This window comes from Haliotis rufescens, unplaced genomic scaffold, assembly GCF_023055435.1.
Source record: "Haliotis rufescens isolate VD_foot unplaced genomic scaffold, xgHalRufe1.0.p SCAF_1, whole genome shotgun sequence".
NCBI classification, from domain to species: Eukaryota; Metazoa; Mollusca; class Gastropoda; order Lepetellida; family Haliotidae; genus Haliotis; species Haliotis rufescens.
Genome location: NW_025963779.1, coordinates 67423589 through 67450050, shown reverse-complemented (window position 1 = coordinate 67450050; position 26462 = coordinate 67423589). Strand labels below are relative to the sequence as shown.

Here is a 26462-nt window from a genome sequence, read left to right as displayed (position 1 = left end):
AATTATTTAATTATTTTGCAGTAATTTGTATTAAGTTGTAACCTGGTTAATTTTTGTAATACATTTGTTGATTGTATATCGTTTGTTGTTTGTTTGTTGGTTTCACACTAAGTTCTTTTACGTACAGATTTCTGGGTTACATATTGTTTCATTTTATCGACACGTAACATGTGTCAGTAACACAGTTCAATTTATGCTCATTTAACCATAGAAATCTTGCCCTACATGTATGATAGCTTTGTAGAGCAAGCAGATCAATACACATGCATACAAAGACACATTCTGAAAATGTAGCTTAGGGTTGAAGACACACTTTGTTCCTGAGATGAGATGAAAGCCCACATGTAATCACATAATTTCGTAAAATATTTCTCTTCACAAAGCGTGAAAATCGATTTCACTGTATTTATTCTTCGATCAAGGAGTTCATCTGAAACATACTTAATTAGTTTTTAGTTGTCGAAAATGTGTCACTTACAGTCTATACTCATGGTTTGCTTTTATGTATTATCAATCCCAAGCCTCCAGTACAAGAAATGGGCATGATTTTCTTCAATTATGCAACAGGTAAATATTTTCGTTGCCTAACTTCGTTTCTATCGAATACATACTGCACATATCCCGGCGTGCCCCCCCCCCCCCCCCCCCCCCCCAAGCAGATGTTGCCGATCCATTATATTAATGAAATTAGTCAGCCCCGATGTCAGACATTTACATATAGAAATGACAACGTGTTACAAAAGTCGACTTACTTAAGAAATCACAATACACACTCATCTACATAGTTTGTGCTTTTCACTCCTAAAGCTGTCAGACATTGAGGAAATGCGTCTGCATACGCTTCATCTTCTAGGCTGATGATGTAGTTTGGAGAGCTACACCGCCAAGGTCTATAGCCATGTATACACCCCTCGGCCCCACTCCACTCTTTTCACTCAGAGTCCGAGTCCTTGGGGATATTTCATTTTTTTTATAATTGAATGCAATCAATAAAAATCTTGAGACGAGCCAGGGGGGCCTATACCATCGTTGTCCCATCATCCCCGTTCGATTGGACACTGTCAGGAAATGTCTCGTCAAATTTGACATGTTCGATTTGGATGTTGCCGATGTTTTTGTGGAACAAATATTCACTGGAGTACATGATGTGCCTCAGTTGTGGCAACCGGCGCGATTGGAAACTACAGCGTCGCGGTTGTGCCCATGTATTTATTTCAATAGGGTTTCGGTTTAAATGGGTATCATTTTCAGAGACAAGAAATTTTATTCGAAATGTCCAAATATATGTCGTTATCGGACTTTTAATCTGTTACTATTTCCAAGTATTTAGACGGCATTGTATCACTCAAGGGAATAAATTATTTTTCACATAGCACAGTTGTTACTCAATGAAAAAACAACTGTTTTTTGTGTAAAATTTAAGAGGATGATATTTAAAAACTACAAATTTCTTAATCATACTTCAAATATTAAAACCATTTATTCCTTCTCTTTTTCAATGTCAGACTACGCATCGACATCGACACTTTTTTCCAAATGCAACATGGGACCAGCCAAGGATATCAACTGAAATCTGTTTATGGAAAGAACACTGCAATATCAAGAGTGAGCGAGTGAGTTGTGTGTGTTTAAGTGACTGTGATGGTGAAACCAATGAGCACGGGTAGGTGCTAATAAACCGAGAAATATAATCAAGGCAAACCGAGAATCGAACTGGACAATAGGTTTATGGCACGTCTAAGGGTTTCAACTCGGCACAGTAAATTACGGCGTCATAGACCGCATGTACCAGGATGATTTATTTGAATATTCACCAAAGATATACAATAAACTAAAAGAATGTTAACCTCACCATATCTCTGAGGAAATCTAATATCCCACTTTTGTCATCTCAAATCTAGTGTCAAATGCTTTTATTCTGACAAATTAAGAGTAAGAATGTATATGATACGTCTTTGTCAGTTTACCTGTATTTGAACGTTTAGTATAATATTATAGCTAAGCACCACCTATCAACACCACATGTGCCTAGATGTAATTGGACTTTTACCGAGAGAGGTGATTTACATGGTGAAATAGCATTATATAGTGTGTGACAGATATGCATCATTCTTACAATGCCATAATCATTTCCTTGTTGCTTACACTACTCCGGAGGATTATGATGAACTACTTATATTGTCATTTGTCACGACTTCTATCTGTAAAACGTTCTCTAAGTAGAAGAGAAATAACTATTTAAGTGATTTATGGAAATATAGATAATTTGTCCTCTCAAGATATATTGCCATGGTGGGATCTGCCTGTCTACAGACAGAAAAGACCTTCATATAATGTAGTCATTTGTGATCTCTTGTAATTCCTGGACAATCCCAAAATCGTATCCTGCGCCTCTCATGGCCGTTTTATCAACTTGGTTAATTCTTTGTACAATGGCTCACAGAGACAGAATATTCAGCTTGTTTTACGAATTCAGACATTGCCTTGCTCGCCAAGCATGGCGTTTTCTAAATATAACATGGCTGCAATTGATCATTATTGTTCACACAATAAAACACTGCAGTGAGAATAAATGGTTTATTATCCCTGTGGTGTTTTATTGTTCGATAAACAATGACCACGAGCCGTTTATTCCTTATATGAGATATTAACATTTTGTACAGCCTCTAAAGCTATGTTAATCGAATGTACAATCTTATAAAAAAGATTACCCGTATTTAAATAATGAAGACTCCCTGAATAAAATCCGACCTCGTCAGTGTCGGACAAGTCTATTTTAAGAACGGGTATGGAGGGTGGTGTGGGGGGGTTACGTTTGGTATTTCCCGGATATTCTCACAATTTTCACGAATATTCTATATACTTTTCTCCAAAAGCAGATTGTCTTTTCTCTCCAAGCAAATTGTCATACCTCTCCTTTTTTTGAGTGCGATCGTTCGGCCATTGCGTTTATCTGCGGTGCCCAGCTACATCTGTCGAGAGCATCTCACAAGACACTTCCCTCTAAAAAATAACGTCGTTCAATTTACGAGTTGCGGACGCATGTTCGAAATTCCAGAAATGACGTCATGAGAGAACAATTTTTTACCGTGAAATAAACCACGCTTCGTTCTTCATTGTCATTTGCGATTTATCGCGTATCTGACTTGAAAGGCCTTTATATATATCTTTTCTATATATCTCGTAAGGCATCCGTGTTAGAATAGTGCTTAAAATTGCTCCCATACAATTTATACTGGTCGTAAGAGGCGACGTAATGGGTCAGGGGTTGGACTCGGTGGCTTAGTTAATGGTGCGTCAACGTCCCCCAATGGCGTGGACTGCTGTTCATAATATCAGACCCGTGAAGATCCGGGGTAGAATAGGTCTTCAGCAACCCAGCTTGCCGTAAAAGGCGACTATGCTTGTCGTAAGAGGCGATGAACGGGATCGGGTGGTCAGGCTCTCTGACTTGGTTGATGCATGTCATCGTTTCCAATTGCGTGGATCGATGCTCATGATATTAATCACTGGATTGTCTGGTCCAGACTCGATTATTTGCAGACCGCCGTCATATAGCTGGAATATTGCTGAGTAGGGCGTTAAACAACAAACAACCAAGAATGAAAACATTGTTAATTGTATTGTAACCAACCAAATCATAATATCAATCGCCAGATTGTCTGGTTCAGATGTGGTTATTTACATGCCGCCATCATAAAGCTGAAATATTGCTGAGTGCGGCGTTAAACAACAAACCTTTCTGTATAGAAGTTACGTATGAACAATAACAAAATAATATTGATTGTGTCAGTGTATGCTATTGTGCATTCAGCATGTATAATATTATAGCACTAATGTGTTGAAAACAAAACTGGTCACGTTTCAATGGGGGCATCTAAAAGAGAAATCCCTTTTTAACTTTTGGTCAGTAATTCTTCCTGAAAACAGAGGTTAACTGAGTTTTGATCAATACCATATTTACCCATGTCGGGCTAAGCAAGGAAGTGACCTCACATATCGTTTATCTGTCAATACTCGCGATGCCTAATGCTGTTCTAGTCATCAATATGCACTTCAAGTCGACATGGAGTAAGTCGGTCAGACTTTTTGTCAACATTTGTTATAATTGTTTCTCGACTGACTAAAGGTCACAATGTAGAGACGCTGCCAAACTGTTCGTTTTGATAATGATTGAACATCGATTAAATGTTTTCTTTGATAGAACCTTGCAACAAATACTTTATAACCAGACACTCGGACATGTGCCTTGGGTCCGACGTCGTTCTAAACAAGTTATATCACTGGTCGCTTTACCGTTTTCAAAAGTTGGTTAGATGCAGTGGAGGAGCCTTGTGGTCAAAGCGTTCGCTTGTCACGCCGAATGCCCGGTTCCCAACTTGATCCCAACATGGTCCAAACATTTATGACAGACCCGGAAAAAAAATCGTTTTTTCTATAATCATAAGAAATTTCTGTGGTCCCGTGTACGATTCTGACTACAGCATGTGTTCATGAATCCCTATCAAATAGTGAGTGAGATGGTTTTACGCCGCTTTAAGCAATATTCCAGCAATATCACCAGAAATTGGCTTCATACATTGATCCATGTGGGGAATCGAACCCAGGTCCTCGGCGTGACGAGCGAACGCTTCAACCACTAGGCTACCCCGCCGCCCCTTCTATCAAATAGTGACGATACAAGGTGTTCACGAAAAGGTGAGTGCATGCTGCCCCACTGGTGGCACTCATCATTTACACATGCAAAGACAAGTCAATTACCCTGATAAATCACAGGAACATGACAAAAGTCAAATATCATTATTGTCACTGATGCGTCAAGACACAATAGTATGTACTAGTAAGACCATGTTCAGGTCAAATGTCCGATCCATTTAGAAAATAAAACTTGTTTAAATATAAAGAACAAACAGTTAGTGATATGCTGAGCCCTTATTTCCTATCTTAAATGTCAAGCACACAGGTTTCTCATTTTTCAAAGGTTTTGGTTTTGAAACACACTCTCTTACCGTAAATCATGATTTACAGACGAGAAAAAGACCCCAAAGACATTTCCTCATTATGCCAACGATATATTGCATTCCGGCCGCTTTTACGACCGCCTTAGATGTCGGTAATCCCAAGAGATACTGTACTTGTACTAAACTGTCACCTCGGACTGTCTAAAATAGGACTTCAAGTTAATACCATTAATAGGGGGATCCATAAAGCACTGATTGTATTGCCCGGCTGATGTTACTCAGTAAACAGAAACAAACATATGTTCTTAAGGTACAGTAGGTACTGTAGATCTGGTGTCAGTTCTTCAAGTGGAGCGTTGCCTTATCGCTTAAGATTTGTACGTTAAGGAATTTTAGGTGACAAAATATCATCACGTATATTTTAACACATGGTTTCATAATAAACTTAAGCGGCGATATACCCGTGTTGGGATTCTTTAAGTTTCGATTTTGTCATTTTTGACGTCTACAGCTGTCCGGATAAGAATGCATCTTTTTAACTCATAGGTACCATAAACGAAACGTGAGACAAGATCCAACATCATTAATACTCCGAGATGCTTAACCTCAAGCCGACATGGAAGAAGTCATGATGCTAAAGAGTGACTGAGTGAGTGAGTTGGGTTTAACGCCGCTTTTAACAGCATTCCAGTTATATCACGGCGTGTCAGCTTAATGTGGGAGGAAAGCCCGATGTGATGCAGGTCTCGGAAGTTTACCACTTCGGTGAAACCCACGAGTACGGGTATGGTGCTGACAAACCTAGAAACATAATCGGGGCGAACCGGGATTCGAACCCACAATCATAGGTTTCTGGTGTGCCCAAGGGACGCAACTCTGCACAGCGAATCGCGGCGCCTTAGACGACTGGGCCACCCGTGCCCCCTGACGCTAAAGAAGACCATATGACTGGTCATAACAGTAATCACACACCTATCTCTTTTAATATCTGCAAAACTTTTTAAATTTGATGTTACAATTTCCTTTCCATGCCATACTTTACACGGGGTGGTATGTTTGCTTTGTGTTCAAAGCATTCGCTCGCCGAAGTCCTAGGTTTGATTCCCCACTTGGGTACAATGAAGTCAATTTGTGGGTCCACTGCCGTGAAGACTACATATGCATATTAGTGTTCATGTGATGTTACAATTCCCACGCCATTGATGTTCATTCAGAAACTTGTTTTATGTCGTGATAATTGGACAGCTCCATATAACCTGATCTGTGAATTTATTATACACCTATCAACCTCTGCTTCAAACCCGAGACACGCTGCCCTCGGTCTCCAAATAGAAAGATATAATCTTTCCCTTTCCCGTCCCGAGTGGTCAGTGGGTCAGTTAACTGGCCGTTCATCATGGTCAACTTCACATATCCCTAATTGATATTGATTTCACCAATTAGGTCACGGAATAAGAGATTAAAGAATGTTAGACTTCTGGGAAAGTGAAATTGGAAAATGAGATTGAGTAATTGAACATGTCATATTTTGATATACGATGTGGAATGTATTTTTTGTGCGCTACATAGGAAGGAAACAATGCTCGTGGCTTCGAATCCAAGATTCGATTGTGTTTCTAGGTTTGTCAGCACCTACCCGTGCTCATGACTTGCCTTTGCATGTGTTTGTGACGGGTGCCACCGGTGGGGCAGGATACGCTCACTTTTTCCCGAATACCTGGTATCATTACTATTTGATAGAGATTCATAAACACATGCTCATGATATAGTCGGAATCGTACAATCGACTGTGCTTTACGCTGAGATTTCTATTGGATATGGAAAGAGTTTTGTTGCTTTATTTCACCAAAGTGGTACACGTCCAAGACCTCATCACTTCACTTATTTTCCAATTCAAACTTACTCTCCTTAACATAACTTCAATACTGTTCAAAGCCGTGTGAAACCAACCCATGTCACATCGATGTTAATACGGTTGACTTTAATGTGGATGGTCTTTCCATCCATCCAGTCATCCCTCCCTCCATTAATTGCTCCATCTATCAATCAAAACCAACAAATATGGTTTTCTCGTAAAGAGTACTAATTCATCTAGTTTGGTACGCGTGTATGTGTTGTTAAAGCTCCTCCAGACCTTTTCTTCCATCTACATGCATCTGTCATCAAAACCAACCAAATACTGTTTGTCTAATTAACTTAGTAGCTTCTTCGTCAGTCTTTCAGCTAAGCATTCATTGTTTTAACAACCATTCCTAGAGATGTCTGCCTATCACACCAACTAATGTCTGTTTATACCGGTTAGCTGTACTATGCATAGTCTGTTTAACTTGTATTCTGTTATTCTGTTCTGTTGTATTCTATTTTGTTCTGTATTCATTTCATCAATCTCTCCATATACTCGCTCGCGTTAATATAAAGATTTACAGTATGTACACCTGCCCATCAAACCACTGGCTGTTAAACATACATGATGCGTTTGTCATATTATTTTACTATTCATTGTTCGTTTTATCAATCCCTCCATGAGTGTTTGTTGAGTTAACTATACCTCTTGTCTGTCTGTCTTTATTCATCGTTTATTCCGCGCACCATCTACACGAAAGTCAGCCTAACTACGTTATCGTACCAATCAGTCAAGCTTCTTGTTTGTCTGAGTTGAAGTAAGGAAATATATATTGCTAAACAACACGCCATTTGAAGGAATAACCTTACATACAAAATATGATTTATATAATGTCTGCTTTCGAAAGTGTTTTTCTACACGACTTAACAATTTTGATGGTTAAATACAGACTCTCGTGTCAAGCCATCTCAAAATGCTCGTAACTTTTCCGTTTTCAGACCTCGATAACTCCTTATTATCGCAAATACAGTGACTTAAAATGGAAATTGACCGAAAGCGTAGACACATGGCGCTATGAAGGTTCAAGTTCCATTTTACATTGATGTTATGATGGAGCTCTACTACTCTGCCAGTATTCTTCAAAAGAGGTATTGATGGTTTATTACGATTTTATTCGTATAAGAATTGATTAATTTGTGACACGAGGATGGAATTTCGTGTACTACATTCTTCACTGGGTTTGTCTCTCTCCAAGAGGATGTCTCGGCCAATATTTCACAAGTGTCGGAATATCGACATGATACTCAAACTTCCAACTCATGAAAGGAAATGTTCAAGGTACTTCTTACGCGTATTTGGAAACGTACGTGTAGATGTAAATCAATTTGAATTTGTTATATATCCTGATGCTGTCTGGGTGATTTTGATTAAATCCTGTATTTTAAAATAGGATAGTCGTAGCGCTTATACTCTCTCTCACTCACTCACTCACTCACTCACTCACCCCCCATCCCCCCCCCCCCCCCCCCCCCCCACACACACTCACTCACTCACTCACTCACTCAGAATGGTTTTATACATTCCAATAAAACATTCTGTCCAAAATCAAATTTTCAAAACATGAGTACCTATGCACCGAGGAGCAACGGGTAGCTCTGCAGTCACAGGCTGAGTGGCAACCACTGATCTATACTTGTGCCCGCTGGTCCCTTGGTTTGATTCCCGTATTCAGCTTTCATTCTTGAACCCTTGTTCGTGGCTTTCACCAAACCAGTTAACGTCTACGATCTGGTCACAGGCCTTTCCTCCCACACTACGCTGATACACCGTGATATAACCACTGTTCAACCACTGTGTACCTGCTCCACCATAATCCTCGTCACCTATTATTCAAATTGACACAGCAATCTTATGTGAGAACATTCATCTGAATGCATATTCTACAGCTGCTCAATGATCTTACGCTAGAGAACAAAAACAAAGGGATCAAATAAAGATCCAATTAGATTCCTCTTTCGACGTGTTTTACTTTTATAATGCAGTTGACCTTTATATCAACTTTGTAGTGTGTTGGCATCTCAATCCCAAGCAACAGGGGTTTCCTTCAACTGGTAATATCATGCCCTAGAACGGCGAAGCTTGGCCGTGACATTTGATGCTTATAATCAAATCAGAAAATGTCCGCCAAGTCGTCAGGCATCTTTTTATTAACATCACAGCACTAATGACCCGTCCAGACTGACTAGTACCTTCAGAGCGACCCACACTCAAATGGTGGATTTGAATGACGAACGATTTATAATGATTAGTTGTGTAGACGAGGTAAGCCCGTCGTCCTCATTGCGAGCAAGATTGTAATTGCCAATCCTCCGTCGGCGTTCCTCTGAACTCGTCACTGGGGGTACACAAGTGTTCTACCACACCGAGAAATTGTTACCAGACCGTGGGAGATCGACGGAGGAGGAGGAACAACACCTTCAGGCATAAATAATCCGATAACACTTCGTTTGATTGCATCACAATTTTAAAGTTGAGTGCCCAGATTTGATGTTGAAGTATGTTTGAGGGCAGAATTTCAATTAGTCAGTATGGCGATAGTCTGTGGAATCGTAAGAGTGTCTTTTAAAGTTTACCTGATTGGATAAAGAAACAGTTGTTTGGGACTGGTTGTCAAATGTGTTTGGTATGTGGTTGGGGTTTGATTGTTTAATCTCTGTAACATAGACACACAAGTGTGGGCTCCTTTGTGCTTAAGCTGCGTGAACTCACTTTAACTTCTTGAAAAATACATCACGTGTACTTTCGTGGAAGATAAGTGTTGTTTGGGGTTAAGAATGTAATCTTTTCTAAACGTCTATTGTACATTTACGACTATATCATCAGTATGTGTTTATGATTTTTTACCAAACAGTGATAATCCCAGGTGTTCGCGAACATGCCCATCCATTTTGACAGGCCATGACTAATCCGTACGATTTCCCAGGGTAGGATACCGGCCGGGTTACAGTTGTATACTCTTTATTGTTCTAGAAGGTGATTATCAAACACAGTTGGCACTTTTGTTATATGTCGTGATGCCAAATTGTCTCAGTAGTTTAATATCATGGCAATGACATATGTAGTATTATTAAATTAAGAAAAAGATTGTTTATTCATGATTCTGAGACGTGGTTTTGCTGCTTCCCAGTGCAATCTACTCGTCCAACTACAAAAGGATTAAAGAAAAACGCTTGGGAGAGGCTTTGCTCAATTTCTCGACTGCTGAAACAAAGACAGGATTTATCTTGTCAGCATATACTTACACTACACTACTCTGTATGGTATCTGTTCTTCAAGATACACCATGCCCATGCCAATGGTACAGGTTTAAGACCTCACCCTTCCACATCAAGAGACATTCCCCTGAACAGCCCATCTTCCCCACGACAGAATAGTTTATGCCCTGCGTAAAACATGCAGAATCAAGGGGTGGAATAACATTTTGAAAGAACGCAATAAATAAATAAATAAGTACCACGTTAACATACAATTAGATAAACAATTATACATTTTTTTCTATTATGCAGAAAGTTTTTACACATAAATACAAATACAAATAAATGTTTGAGAGCATTCCCTCCTCTATGAGTTTCAAAAGTTTTGTCTGGAATAAACAATCATGCTCTGAAGGTCCATGACAATCTTAAAGTTTAGTTTTTGACATTTTAAGAATTTAATATTTTTAGCTACTTAAGCACATGACTTTATCTCGTTTATATGCAGAAGTTTTATAGGTTTATAAAAGTCGTGCTATGCCATTTTTTTCAAAATAATACAATCATATTTATGGCATTCATCAAGACGTGGATAGGAGTAAATGCTGGACAACGAGGACACCGAATACCTCTGGGTGTAATACGGCTTGGCATGTGCGCTATAATCGATTTTGATTGGCTCTCCTCGGCCCTACCTGTCACTTGAGATGGGCACAAGCTTTGAAAAGGGGATTTCCCTGGGTTCTCAAGAGATGAGATGCATTGAGTGTCTTTTTTACACAAGGCTTCAAAGTTTGTAAAATATTGAATTATTTAATACTGGAATTTGTTTGATGTGATAACAAGTTAAAATCAATGGAGTTTGTCAACTGAAATTGACAAATGAAGCGTGGCATGAGATGTGGGCATTGATTGATTTAAAAGGTCACGTGACTTGATAATACCACCATCTTGACAAAGAGTAAATACAGACAGATCAATATAGTACGAATGTTCTTTGAAATTGAAGGGTGTTAATTAATAAGAGCTGAAACTCGGGTGAACTTAATCTCGCCGCAAACTTCTATTAATCCAAACGTGAGTAAATGATTGTTGTTTTACACCGTCCGCTTTAAGCAGTATTCCAGTCGTATCAGGGATGGGGTGACGCCAGAAGTGGGCTTCACCTTTGGGAATAAAACTCAAGAATTAAACACAAAACGCTTTAACCACACAACTACCATTGTCCTGTTTAATACTTAACGGAATACTTAGTAATGAGCATTTGATAAAATATCTTGACAGTAATTCAAACGATCATAACGAATTGATACAAATTTATACATTTTAACAACAGTTCAAATGTCAATATAAAAAGTAACCGATTTGGGAAAATCCTCCTGACTGTAAATCAATACAGCATTTCAAGTGTTTCGTTGGTATGTGAATGTAATTTGATTTACTTTGGAATAAAGGTTAAAGTTATGTGGGTAACGCTCCCTTGAACAAAACTTCAGTTATATCATATGCAGAGGAAAGATCAACGTTGTGCTGTTGTATACCCTTAAACACTTTTGTGAAACCAAAACTAGGGCTAATATTGAATTCGAACATCAGTCTGTTGACCCTGGCAAGACCAAGGGACATAACTCAGAGAGCTGTCACACTAGTGACCTCTTGCGTGGAGGAGAGGTAAATGAGATTAGATGACTTTTGTACCGTTAAAAAATGTGTTCAAACTTCTCTGATACACTACTGACTGTGTACATGATCTCAATATTATGGCAGAGAATCTTGAAAGTATGGAATACTGCAAGGGACATTCTCTCGCATTTCTGGGCATTTTGCATATTTGTCTTGCGCTTCTAGATCTGTTGCTGATTTGTCAATCCTTCACATCCATCTAATTGGTATCTTTCTGATCTTCATAAAGACAAGGATTTACACGCCCTGGCTCTGAATCCCATTTTTGCCCCAATTATTGTTCTTCGTCGTCAGCGCCATACCACTGCTCATGGGATTCAGTGCCAAAAGTCTTCGACTTAAGCCTTTCCTAATTTGGTAATACTGATATACCGTGATGTTCCTGACATATTGCTGAAGAGTTCTTCAAACCTAGACTGGAACAGTCTCCATTTAATTATAATATACAATGTCAACGCCGGAGAACAACCATGTTTCGAGTACTGGTCAAAATTATATGAATGGATCACTGAAAATCAGCGATGACACCAGGTGTTCGCGAAATGGGTAACCTACCGGCAGGTTGCCCCGTGTAACACTTTAATACTGTCTCAAATTACTTAAAACAAACAAAAATGCAAAACGCAAAAAACTAATTGAAACTGAGTTTCGAAAAAAATGATTAAAATGTTTTTATGCATTCGGAACAAACCAGGGAAAGGGAGAAAGAATATATCTCGGATTTTTCATATTATCAAAACAAATCATATTGGAAAAAGGGACTGCTTCCAGTCTACGTCAAACCAAGGTCTCGCCCCCATATGGATTATAGCTATTAGGTCCAAGCGTGCTACACACACGATCAGTAGCAATAAGCGCCTCATAAAATAACATTTTTGGAAACGCTCTTCATGGAGTTAATCTTCGAGTGTAGTCACCACAGCTCATTGTTCGAAATACGACTATTAGAACGATCAGCAAACATCGGTTTGTTCTAAAAAGCGAAAGAGCGTTGCTAAACTGGCGGAATGAAAGAACAACTCGACGGTTATTGTGCAATTAACTATACCAGATTCTATAGGCTTGACTGGTCAGCTGATTTATAACTCTGTCAGCTGAAGACCCAAGCCAGATTGTGTTCAATTACACACAAACTGGATTGCTAATGCTCTGATAGACCTAGTCGGCATTGACTGACTCTGTTCATATACCGATACGTACATCACGTGGACCCATGGGTGTGTCTATGTATTTATTTATGCATTAGTTACATATTTGTAACGTACGCGCCATACCGCCATACACGCAATACCGTAGTTATGATGAGGTGAGGGAAATGGGGTTTTACGTCACGTTCGTGATTATTGCACTAATGTAGCGACGTGCAAGGACGCGCGTGCATGCGTGCGTATGTGTTTGGCTACTTGTACTAGTCCTGAATCATGCCGATTTTAAAGTTTTAGCCCACCACTGAGATACCATGCCGCAGTTTAACATGAATACCCACTCAGACACAGTATGCTGACTCCGAGCCGATCTGCTCTTGATTTAGCCCTTTAATGTCGAGCGCAAGGCAGGATAGCAACAAGAACTATGTTTTAACGTCTTTTGGTATGACGCGGCCGGGGATCGAACATCGAACCTTCCGCTCTCCGGGCGGACGCTCTACCACTAGACCACCTCCGTTTTACACGCTATACCATGGTTATACATGACATACACGCCATAACCCGGTTATACATCGCTTCTTTGGTTATACATCGCATGCCGTGGTTATATATTTCATACCGTGGTAATACATGCCATATTGCGGCTATAATATCATACCGGGGTTATACATACCGTACTGTTATCCATGCCATACCAGGTCGATACATGCCCCGCCGTGGTCATACACGCCATGCTGTATACTAGTATCACATTAACAGGGTAGGCGTATCCCTAATAAGGTGTCGTCAATTTCAACCCCCAAAAATCGCGAAATGGGTAAAGGGGACCAACCATTTCACTTTGTAAAAAAAAGCCTTATAAAAGAAACCAACACTCGCAAAGGAGGCTAAAAACAGCATATTGTGTGCCTGGTAAAGTATTGTGTCACATGCGATCCCGAAAATCAGAAATAGTTACAAGCACCATTCCTTATTCCATCAAACATGTATTCCTATTATAAACCTTCTTATTATTTTTGAATGCAAATCATAAGCATTAGCTATGGTGGCTGAACGTAACGACCTTGTATTGTTGAGAAATTGTCCTATTGGCACTACTGCAACGGTACGACAGCACTGCATTGTTTCGCGAAGCCAGTTATGAAGACCACATTTTGTTTTAAAGTTTTTTTTCGGCATGGGTTCGAGATTGTATAAGTTTGTGTTGTTGTCATTTAACATTTACAACAACATAATAACTTTAGTGCTATTTTGCAATGAACATGAATTGTAATATGCTGTTAACAGAGAGCTGTCGAGGGAATGACAATTCAAACAACACGAAGGTAGAGAGAAGCCCTCATGGATACCGAAACCGTTGTTTCTGTAAAACTGTTTAATGTGTTCAAGGGAGACTAAATTGCCTATCAAAAGAAAGTACACATGATTAGATTATGAATAGATGTTATTACCCTCGATAAAGGAAACTGAATTGATGTCTTCTTGAAAATGAGTGCCCAAACACACCCAACACCATGTGATGATTGTTGTAAAATTTGTTTTTTATATAGCTCGAGGTGAACATGTATATATGGTATAAAAAGCAAGCGGTTGGATCTCAAAACCTTACAGTTCATAAAAGCAGGCGACAAACATGCCAAGGTTATCAGCAGGACACAGACACCGGGGTCTTTGAATGACGCTGATGAGGGGCTACGCTGTGCATATTTCAAGAACGTTCAGATGCAGCCTACTGACAATTACCAGGCTACCTTAAGCGATATCACCAGTCGTGGTCATCGCCGGTCACGTAACCGTGACGCTGTATCAGCAGACGCACAGTGTCAAGACGATTACGTGCTGCCGGAATTTGGACCTACAGACCCCGGCGGAATCGCATTAATCCGTTAGCATCGTCGAAAACATACCTCATTGGTCTCGAACTGTGAGACATTGCCATCGACGTGATTGGCCATGGGTACTCTTCAGCGACGAGAGCCGGTTCAACTTAGTCCACCCTGATGGATTGGCTCTGGGATACATCCAGAACGCTCACCCTTTTTGAAGATGTGGCGTCATGGTGTGGGGAGCGATTTGTTGTGTCATCGGCCGTGGAAATGTAAACGACCAACGTCAAGAGAAGTGTAATTCCGTAGCCAGTTACCCTTCTCTTACTCAGATGGGATACAGCTCCAGCAGGCTACACACTGCTCGAAGAATCCAGAACTTTCTAGAACACCAATAACGTAGCCGTTTTGCCCTGGTCGCCAGGCTCATCTCTGAACATCTCTTGGATCATCTTGGCCGACAGATAACACAACGTCGAAACCTGCCGAAGAACGTACAGCAGTTTCGAAAGTGCGTTATTAGAGGAGTGGGAATAGATACCCAATGACGTCATCAGGAGGCTATGTGTTCGATGACGCGTCGTGTTTCATCCCAAATTCCATAAAATTGTCTTTTGGCTTGTTGTACCATAACTGATAGATAAAAATACATTTCAAAACATGTATGTGCATTTTCTCGTTTTCTTCTTAAAAGGAGCCCAACTCGATGTACACGATGTTTCATGTTTAGATCTATACCTAAAGATTCAGAGTGACAAAACACTCTCTACAAGACTATGTGATAAGAGGGATGACTTCAACTTTCCCTTTAGGTCGAGCAATATTCCTGCAGCTCCAGCCCTTGGTGTTCAAAACTTTGAGGCACAATCTACCAAGATTTCAAAAAGTGTCATACAACACTTGCTGAGAAGTTGTTTCTTGAAGGTAAAAACACTCAAGGCCCCAGTATAACTTTTAAAACGTTTTATGGTAGACATGTGGAGGTCATTCCAAATTTGACGCATCAGTAACAAAAAATATGTCCGATGCAATTTTCTATTTTGACTTGTACAATATCTTCCCGTGTTTTTTCAGGTGCCTTTGTATGTGTTTGTGATAGGTGCAACCGGTGGGGCAGGATACGCTCACCATTTCACGAACACAATGGTGTCATCCCTGTTTGATAGTGATTAATAAACACATGCTCATGATACATTCGGAATCGCACAATAGACTCGTAGGCATTGTGGCCAATGCCCTATGTAACACTGAGACACAATTATATTTCAATAATTACGTTAATCGGTATTTGGTAAATTGATATACATAATGAATTTAGACTTAGAAGACAAAGTGACGATTGAATGATTTTAATCTTACTTGATAGACCTGTCAATAGGCACGAAATAAGATCATCTATAAATGAGTAAACCTGTTTGTCGTTAACGACATTATAATGAAAGTTACATTGATGGAGTGATGAACATATTAACTACGTCTTCACTTCTAATTATGTCCACATTTCCATGACACAGGGAAATGTGGTTTACCTTGAAGTTCCATCTTATTCAAAGCGAAAATTATTTCAAAACAAAAAGCATCTAATCGATAAAGGATTGTGATGTGAATAGTTTATCGGAGGGACCACACACCATGGAAAAACATTTTGAGAGCATCATGAAAAAAACCATATCAGTTTAATGGAACTGTATTCTGGAAATTGGTCATTGAGTTACAGAACCTTTTACATCCATTAGCAACATTGTAAAATGACTGGTCCTCAGGCTTGATAACCAGAACAAAGGGGAGGTTTCCGTGATGACAACAATACATCAATGTAAAGCCTGTATTCCCATCAAACACAACTTCAACAGCAGTAGCATCAGTTGCTGTGCGCAAAAGCGCTTGATTGATACTGGTATTTAGCTGTAAGTACTTTAACATGGTCTGGTGATTGCTAGACTCAATATCATCTTGCTGCAGCAACTTAAGCTGGGGCTGAAATCAAAGCGCCCCGGCACATCACTGCTTGTGTCCATCCCAGAGATCAGTCACCATGTCCCTTTTTGAAGGTAATCTGCCCATGTCTATAATTCCTCTATTCTAACATGAACGTTTTGTCTTTAAAAACTATCACTTTCTTGCTAGTACGTCTATCTGTCCCGTGGACCTCTGATCCTGGGTCGGATGCCTTGTCCACATGATCAAAGCTGAGACGGTCGGCTGTAGAATGGCAAAAGAATAATGAGGTATCTAGTGCCGCATAGTAGACTATAGAGACTCAGTTTTCATCAAAATTGATATGTACGGTCGCCAAAGTTGTCAGAAACACAATTCACGATTCCCGTGATGGGATTCGAACCACAGATCTACTGATCCGAAGTTTGACGCCTTTCCACATGACCAACGAGGCTAACCCCGTCAGTGGCCGACAAGATCACGAAGTCGTCTGTGGGATAACGCCACGCCCGGCTACTAACACAATACGTCAATAAATGTTCAGCTAGAGAACGTTCACATTACCTCCAGGTAAATGTCAGACACATTATGGCCTCCAATCACGACATGTTGTCTGATCCTTCTTTCGGTGTTTTGTATCAGCTGTATCAGCAACGTTCCAGCTACGTACATCACAGTGGCCCGTAAGAACCGATTCTGATTTGGCAAAACAAAGGCTGACAGCAGGATCAACCATCCACATCGTCGGTGCAGGATGGCACACAGGTAATACATTTTAGCATCCCCATCCTTGGTCTCTTGCGACAAGACAGTGATATTGGGGACATATCCTACCTCATTTGGGTTCATTAACCCATTGGGGTTCTGAATCCGGAATGAGTGATGGTCAGATATTATCCAATTTATAAATGCCGACTCTGGAAACGGTGCACCAGTAACTATAAACATGACATTGAGGAACCTTCCAACCAAATATGGTGTCACGCAGACAGACACAGAACCAGAGTTACAGAACCTGACCTGCATGAGCTGGTGAATGTCAACTGGGTCCTGTGATCGACTTCAGGAGCAGAATAGGCTGGATATTATGTTTTCATCATAGAGCAATGATGTCAATATTTATGTTAGGTCGCGTTAAACTTGTTAGATACATTAGCCTAGAAAATTGGGAATGTGATGTCAGCTTGTTTCAAAACAGGCTAGGGACATAGCGTTTAATAATTTAATATTCTTTGAGGTAGGGGAAGACAGACTATTATTTCGGCAAGGGCTTCAAAATCTTTGTCTCTGAAATAAGAAGCCCAACACTCTTTTTGACCCACAACACATTACTTTGCTGTACATCCAGCATGCCACGTGGGATTAAGTTTGGAGTTTATACTTGAATACATATTGTTTTGTAAACAGCATTATCAGAAAAAGATTCTATTTTTTAAAATACACCACCACCCTTACCCCCACCCCAGTCACGCCATTCCTAAGAAAATGAAATTTTCGGCCCCTTGTGTGCTTACCAAACACGTGGTGTTCAGTGCATATATGGCACGACCAGTATGTGTTGTTTTTATAAATCACCCTATTAGACAGATGGTCACCAATGGTCGAATATACTTTCAAATGTGATGTCTCAGGGCGGTTAACTTCCCGCACCAAAACACGCAAAGGTATATATACCAGCTGTACAGGGTCCATAATACATTAACATATTGGTGAAATACCAGCAGACCAAATGAGCATCTCCTTAGAAGTATAACTACCAATGTTAAGATGGATACCGCACTTCTGCTGTATGGAGTCAAGGCTGCTATGTAAATGAGAACAGGATGTCAGTGTAAGGGCTATAATAGGCGTGACCACTGCTGGTCGAGCGCAGGCTGCTGCTAGAAGATGGAATGGCGATGTGGTTACATGAGGAGCTACATCCTGAAATGTTAACGAATCGATGTAATAATAATATGAAGCCAATGTCCTGGCCCATACTTAAATAATTCGTTTAGCGACACTTCGAAATGGTATTAACATATAAGGACAAAGAACAAGCTGTTGCAAAGTAATACGCTAACCATTCCTTACCCACAAGTGTTATATGGATATAGGTGGTGATAATCAACTAGAATATAAAAAAACAATCACTGATGGTAATTAAGCACCTTCGTTTCTACGGCTATGGGTGGTATTATTAAACTAGAAATGGAAATCAGTGATAAAAAATTATCACTTGCTATATGTGGTATTATTCAACTAGAATTTAAAATCACTGAGGGTAACTTAGCCACTTTGTGTCAAGAATACTGATTGTAATATTCAGCTCAAATTTACAAAATCTCTCATCCGTAGTCAGCGTGGCCACCTTCAATGTGTGATTCATGAACGTTAATAAGCAAACGTATTCAAAATGCAAGTTAGTAAGCGAGTGAAGCCTGCATATTTCTTAATCTACGTTTGCTATCGGACTCGCCTATAGCCTCCCCCTTGTCGCACATATATTGTCCCAAACAAAGCCCATGAACAGACCAAAGTAGGCAGTGGGCAAACAGTGCTAGATTGGACCCTGGAGAGAATTTAGACTCAGGTTTCAATTTAGTCTCACTTGATCAAGACGTACGGATTCCTTCAAGAGACAAGCATCGCTATAACCAGGTTTAAATCACTATCTTGCTATTACATCAGATACACACAAGGGCGCCAGAACGATGGACCTTTAATTCCATTAGCACTACAGTATGGAAAGTCTTGAAGCACGTGATCAAGAGGGCCTCGCTGTGAAATCGTCGACTGAGAGGAAGACTTTCCGGTCAGAGAAAATTGCATTCGAATTAGAGAATTCTTGTTTGGAGGGCGGTCGGGTAGCCTCGTGGTTAAAGCGTTCGCTCGTCACGCCGAAGGCCCGGGTTCGATTCCCGACATGGGTACAATGTGTGAAGCCCATTTCTGGTGAAGCCGTGATATTGCTGGAATATTGCTAAAAGCATACTCACTCCCTCACTCTTGTTTGGATGAAGTTTTTGGCCGAGTTTTGTTTCGACTGGTTTTTTTGTTCAGTGTGTTGTACAAGTTAAAAATACTTCTGTTTGTACAGATACAGTCAGAATATTGTTCCTAGTATTACAGATTGATAGATAATTACTGATAATTTCATTCGGGAATGTTATCTATGTAGGTTATTGTTGGGGTAATGTATTTTTACGGTGAGGTGGCGGTTATTGCACTCTCTGGCTACCTGTTCTTTGATAAATTTACGACTAGATTATCTCCCCTCGTTAACGCGTTCATATCAACTGAGATAGAAAATTGTTTGTACTTCAACGGTTATATAACAAGCCTCAAGTTACATCCTCTCAGAAACTCCAAACAAGGTTATGGGAGAATAAGTGGCAAGGGACATTGTGGAAATTGAATACCGCTGAATCCTGTTTGGCAAAATTTCTAAAATCCATTTGCGAATCCTTTCAGGAAATGCATCTAAATCAACCTCCACATAGAAACCTAATAGGAAGGCTGCAGTGTTTTCATATCGTTTGACAGCTTTAAGACGTCCCGTACTCATTCAGACATCTTTATATTCCTCAAGAGGCCAGTCATACCGCCATATTTGTTGGACCAGTATAACGGAATTTGTCATCCCGATATTAAGGGTTGACTTTACAGCTCCCGACTATCTGACGTGTGAGGAGCTGTGTTGTTTACCTGTCCCTGGTTGCGCAGCTGCAATCGCAGCCTGTTAGGACTCGCTACTAAAGGTGTTAAATGAGGCTGTTGAGAGCCTTTCACGAGGTAGTTTTGTCGGCCAACAGACGTGATTAGTCCCGTGTTGCACTCAGAGCTGAACCTTATTGGTAGCGCATCAATATGTAAATATAAACTCCTCCCAGAATGAATTTGTGTGTGCCGAGATCTTGCTGGAGACACTGATGGGGGACCAGTCAATATGCCACTGACATTTATTAGAAAATGGTTATTTTTATTGAAAATATCATGATGTGGTTGATTCGTGTTCTTTTAGGAACCTGCTGTGTTTTCAATTTAGAGGTTTCAAAGGTAGATTCGACACCTAAATATATCATTCAAAACTGAGTTCTTTATCGCGGGATTTTACATTTCAGAAAATAACTCAACAGAAACTTCTCAAATGGAAACAGACATAAGAACTAAGCTTCTGATTGGAAGGCAATGTCGTTAATCCGACAAAAATATAATATACACGAGCGATTTTAGTTAACGATTAATTATATATCATAATTTTAAAAAAACAATAAAGTGTTCGATTAGCAGAGCCTGTTCTAAACCAAATAACCATATATTTCCATCGCCCTACACCAGGGTATTCGAGAAAAGGTCATGACCGCAGGTATGGTGAGAATCAGTGAAACAAGAGGATGATAACAATCAATCAAATACTTTGATTCAATGTATTCTTATTATTAGATATGTTGGTGAGGGAGTTAAAGAGAAAAAAATCATATTGTTTGTCTCACGCTGTCAGACAATCACCTTCTCGTTAAACTCTTTCGGCGTTGTTTGAAACACAAGCTAGGGATGTCAAGTTATGTTACTGGAGCAACATGTTAAATTGTTAATTGTCTCATCACTGTGTCGATTCGTACGTCAAATATACGTCGGAACATAATAATTGGTAACGCTGTCGAACCCACAATCATAGGTTTCTGGCGTGCCAAAGGGACGCAACTCTGCACAGCGAATCGTGGCGCCTTAGACGACTGGGCCACTCATGCCCCCTCAGAATTAAGTTATGATCACCTTTTTATGAAACCATGCTAGTGATGATATATGATATGAAATCATACAAACGTATCTGCTTTTGGCAGATATTTGTACACACTGCTTTACACACGTTGTGGCTTAGCGAGAAATAACTTCATTGATTGGACAAAATAATGGTCTAGCGTTGACTCGATACCGAGAGCGGACCAATCAGCATACAGCATTCAAATTCATGAAGTTAGATTAGAATAAGGTGTGGATAAATGACTGGTACAACATTCTAATAATTTATTTTTTTTAAACTGAAATTAACATTTGAAGAATTAGTTCAAACCGTCCAATTTGGGTGAGGTTGGCGTTAGTGTTCATGCAGAATATCACGACACGGAACACACGAACGTAACTAATCGTACCCGGGCCTATGTGATCGCTTTATCTACTCGACTACGCCAGACAAATGCAACTGTCACCGGGGGTTTGGCGACGGACTCCAGAATACACACAAAAGTGGTGGTTGAGGGGAAATTTGGTTTAACGTCGCGTTCAAACTTGTGCACCTGTTTACATAGCGATGTGCATGCACGTGTGTGTGTGGCTGCTTATACCAGTCCGAACTCATGCCGGTTTTATAGTGCTATCCCACTGAGATACCATGCCACAGCTTTAACAGAAATACCCCACTGAGCTACAGTATACTCCAAGGCGAGCGCCAGGTCGGTTATAAGTGCCATTCTTAACGTCTTTTGGTAAGACGTGACTGGGTATCGAACCACCGTCCTTCCGGTCTCCGGGCAGACTCTGTATCCACTAGACAACGGAGGCGGTCCACACGCAAGAGATACCCAGGCTGTGATCTTGTTTCACCGTAACCTGCGATTGAAGGGAGGCAAGTATCCTCCACTATTCTCGGTTAAGGCTTCGTTACGAATGTGTGAAACTTAGACATTAGGCAGTTAGGGTAATCATTAATTATTAGGCTGATTTACATCATATAACAGTATAGCAGTCATCCAAAATTGTGTTTGAACGACGTGAGTCAAATTTGTTTTGGCCTGTATATGGACAAATCTTATGAGACGTAAGACAAATTGTAATAGTCAATACATGGAACTTTCAGAGATCCCGGTTCATACAGAACTGAATTGTGAAATCAGCAAATAACCAAACACGATCAATGAATAATTATATTGAAACACTGGTACATGATTAGGTTTACAATCAATAAAGGCAATACAATAGATTAAACATGTGACCGCAGCAAATATATGACAGCTCTTTGTACATACGCACGTGCACTCACGAATGTCCAGAATTTGTCATAATTGAATGTCTTGAATGAGGCACGTGCTCGGTTCTTGAATCCAGGAAACAGTGTTGGAAGCAGCCAATAATTCGATGTTTTCCAATCGTCCTATCGCTCTAGCCTTGCTCTTATATAGGTACTACAAGTCTTCTAGAAACTGTTAGCTGGAATAATGCTGAGTGCGGCGTTAAACAACAAACATCATCATCATCTAGACACTGTTATCTCGCGAACTTCTCGAACAATCAAGTTTATCCCAGTGTCGATACACAAGGGCGGATAATTGTCAAGGACTTTGGTTGTTGCATACTGTCATTTTACGAACGCTTCAATCTGCTGCCACTAACAATCATCAATGATAAAGGTATACATAATTATCTATTTATATATTTATGCATCTACTGTACCTACTGCCACATAATACTATCAGATATAGAAATATGGTTCCAAATTCTGATCTGAGTCATGACTTCGTGTCGTGTTTGGCATTTCACACATGACGTAACGAAAGATGTACCCTTCGTGATGTACGTACAACGGCACGAGGTATAAACGACAAAGCAATAGGAACGAGGGAATTGAACAACTGAAATGCAGTTGAGTAGCTATTACGTAGCACACAAAGCAGGTGCTCACATTTTGAGATCGTGACAAAAATAAGTTATCAAATGTCTTCTACGGTGTGTTCTTTCAGTCGTTTGTTATGGTTACATGATCTTTGGTAGTCTGTCTTACAGAGCCTGACCCTGATACAAATACATCAATTACAGCCCATGCAAGTCTATAACGTTTGGCAAGTTTAGATTACTGCAGAGTCAGAGTCTCTGGGCTCCTTTTTATTAAATTTGTATTAGAATAATTTAACAACTATTTTTTTTCTGTACGATATGTTAATTTCAGAGACAAGATGTTAGTCTAGATATCGATCTTTGGTTAATTTACAGGTTGGCCTGGCTACCAGTGTAAAAAATGTCGTTGATGAGTTGGTTCGATGTTGTTGTTGTGTTTGTTGTTTGGCATTAAATGTTCTACTGATCTACACTTAGGGATCATTAATTTAGGGATTGATATTTAGTGAACATCTTCAAACAAGTATTCTAGTATTCATTTTCACTATTAACGCAAAATCGTTTGTCGTTTTTGTATTTTCCAAAAAGTAAACTACTCATATTTTTCAAAACTTCGAACATACTATGTATTTGGGTATATTTCCCCAAAAAACTATTCATTTAAAATATCATATCGACCCCATAGAAATCATATGGATGCTCCCTTACAGAGGGATATGCCGAGAACATGCATCGTATCTTTGCGACAGCCCTGTTTCTGATATACTGTTTCCAGGCCTGCTTGTGTTTTGGTCTTTGTTTGACAAGCCTTATAAGTGTTGAAAAAAATGTACTGTAACATGTTTCCTTACATATCCATTTTCCCCTGCTACCCCTGAAATGTCGGGGGAGAATACATCCCAGTAGTATGGCGGACGTGATTGTAGGAATACATCTTTACTTGGAGCTGTCGATCTGTGTATATGTGCAGTAAATGGACAATATATTTACAACGCGGTGATACTTCCGATAACGAGCTTCGGTTGCAATATCCCTTCATTCGTTCATCGTGTGTTACGTTTAGGGGACCATACGAGTTACTGTCGGTTCTGGAATGAGAATCACTCAGCCCTGGCAGTGACGAATATATTCTCTAACTTAAAACGCATTGTTACTTTCTCAAACTTAAATACATCTGTAGACATATTTATTCAGTGAGAGCTGTTTTGTGATGATCGTGGAATGTGTACTCTTCGGCTTATGCACAAAGGTCCGTCATGATTTTATCTTTACAGTGCATGGTACAGTACTTATTACAATTACGTAGTGTCTTAAGCGAGCATTCTTTCAATTGTTAATTACAGGTAACATAACACAACAGTATACATGATATTATTTTCTAAGCCTTTCCGGATTTCACAAATATTTGCGGAAAATATATGTTAATAAAAGCAATAAAACCCTTTCTATATTCATAAGAAGTCGCTTGTACTATTCCGAATACATCTATATCACGAGCATGTGTATATGAATAACTATCAAATAGTTATGGTACAAGGTTTTCGCGAAAAGGTGAGCGTATCCTACCCCACCGGTGGTTCCCGTCTCAAATACATGTTAAGGCAAGTCAATTGTTTACCTGAACAAACACGGGAACATATGGCAACAGTCAAAATTGGAAGTGCTCATGCATCGGACACCATTAATTTCACTCCATTCTAGCATGTATCTCTATAGACATTGTCGACTATTGCCCGTCGTCAAATCATACGATGCGACTTCTAGCCCAGCTGATGGCACACGTATTCATTGCGTCAAGTCCTTGTGAAAATTAATAGAAATACGACAATAATTGACACCCTACTGTCCATTCGTGAAAATATAATGGGTCGTTTAAACAATAGTGTCATGTCACATATGTGTTTTTAACAGCTGCTCCAAACTGTCACTTCAACTTTACATAGCGTTTGGAGATAATTGTGATTAAGGTACAGCTAGGTATAAAATTTTGAAAAAAATGCTTTGAAATATTAGAGAATTCCACGATTTCACAGATGTTATTGTCTTTCCGAGCCTTCGAATTATGGGTAAAGGCTTTTGTTGTATCACAGGAATCTCGAATGTACGTCAGTTTTGTCGTAGCATTAAGATAATAAAAATGCAAGTGACACCAACCGAGCAACCTGTTTTGTTTTCATGCTTCCATTAACCTAAAACAATTCGGCTGCGTCCACGTGCGGGCTACTGTTTTCTGATGGGCTGATAAAAGAGTGGGTGATACTTGTGATGTATCATTTCTGTTTTGTGTGTTAATGAGTAAATAAACAGTCTATGAAGATAGTAATACGACTGGACTTAAGTTATAAACGTAAACTCCTGTATGTAAACCTGCAAAGTGTGCACCCCGTTTTTACCTTTTACCTCCGTAAACGGATAATTCTTAAATACTTGTTTCTTTTATTAATCAAAACTTCCTGCAGACGTTTACGTCAATCCAACTTAACCCTAACCTTAACATAACACAAATCTTTGACTAAGGCTGTATCATGACGTTTCATCGGAGGAATTCAAAGTAAGCGCATATGAGTTGATACAATGATGAGGCTGTGCATGATAACAAAGAGCTGATTAGTGTAACACTATTGTTGTAACAACGTAACAATCAAGGTGTCCATCTTGGGGTAATGATTGTACACAGCAAAGTGTGTGTGTGTGTGTGTGTGTGTGTGTGTGTGTGTGTGTGTGTGTGTGTGTTGGGTTTAACGCCGCTTTTAACATTATTCCAGTTATATCACGGCGTGTCAGCTTAATGTGGGAGGAAAGCCCGAAGTGATGCAGGTCTCAGACGTTTACCACTTCGGTGAAACCCACGAGCACGGGTATGGTGCTGACAAACCTAGAAACATAATCGTGGCGAACCGGGATTCGAACCTACAATCATAGGTTTCTGGTGTGCCCAAGGGACGCAACTCTGCACAGCGAATCGCGGCGCCTTAGACGACTGGGCCACCCGTGCCCCCCACAGCAAAGTGAAAATAGCTTGCTAGGTTCATGCATTGGTGCCTGTTAATGGCTGGCTTGTGTCTTTGGTTTCTTGAGACAATTACAGAGAGGAGTTAGGGCAGTCTGCTAACGTTTACCAAAAACTTGTATGCAGTAACCAAGCCTTGGTCTGTACGACTCACAATCCACATGTTAAGGTAAGGGAAGATGGTCGCTTTCCTCAACATAAACAT

At 39.9% G+C, this 26462-nt stretch overlaps 1 protein-coding gene across 1 annotated transcript in view; it reads left to right on the top strand.

Moving 5' to 3' along the window:
- The window catches only part of LOC124134102 (acetylcholine receptor subunit alpha-type acr-16-like), an 83107-nt gene that overhangs the window by 33818 nt on the left and 22827 nt on the right, over positions 1–26462 (top strand). The window lies entirely within an intron of this gene.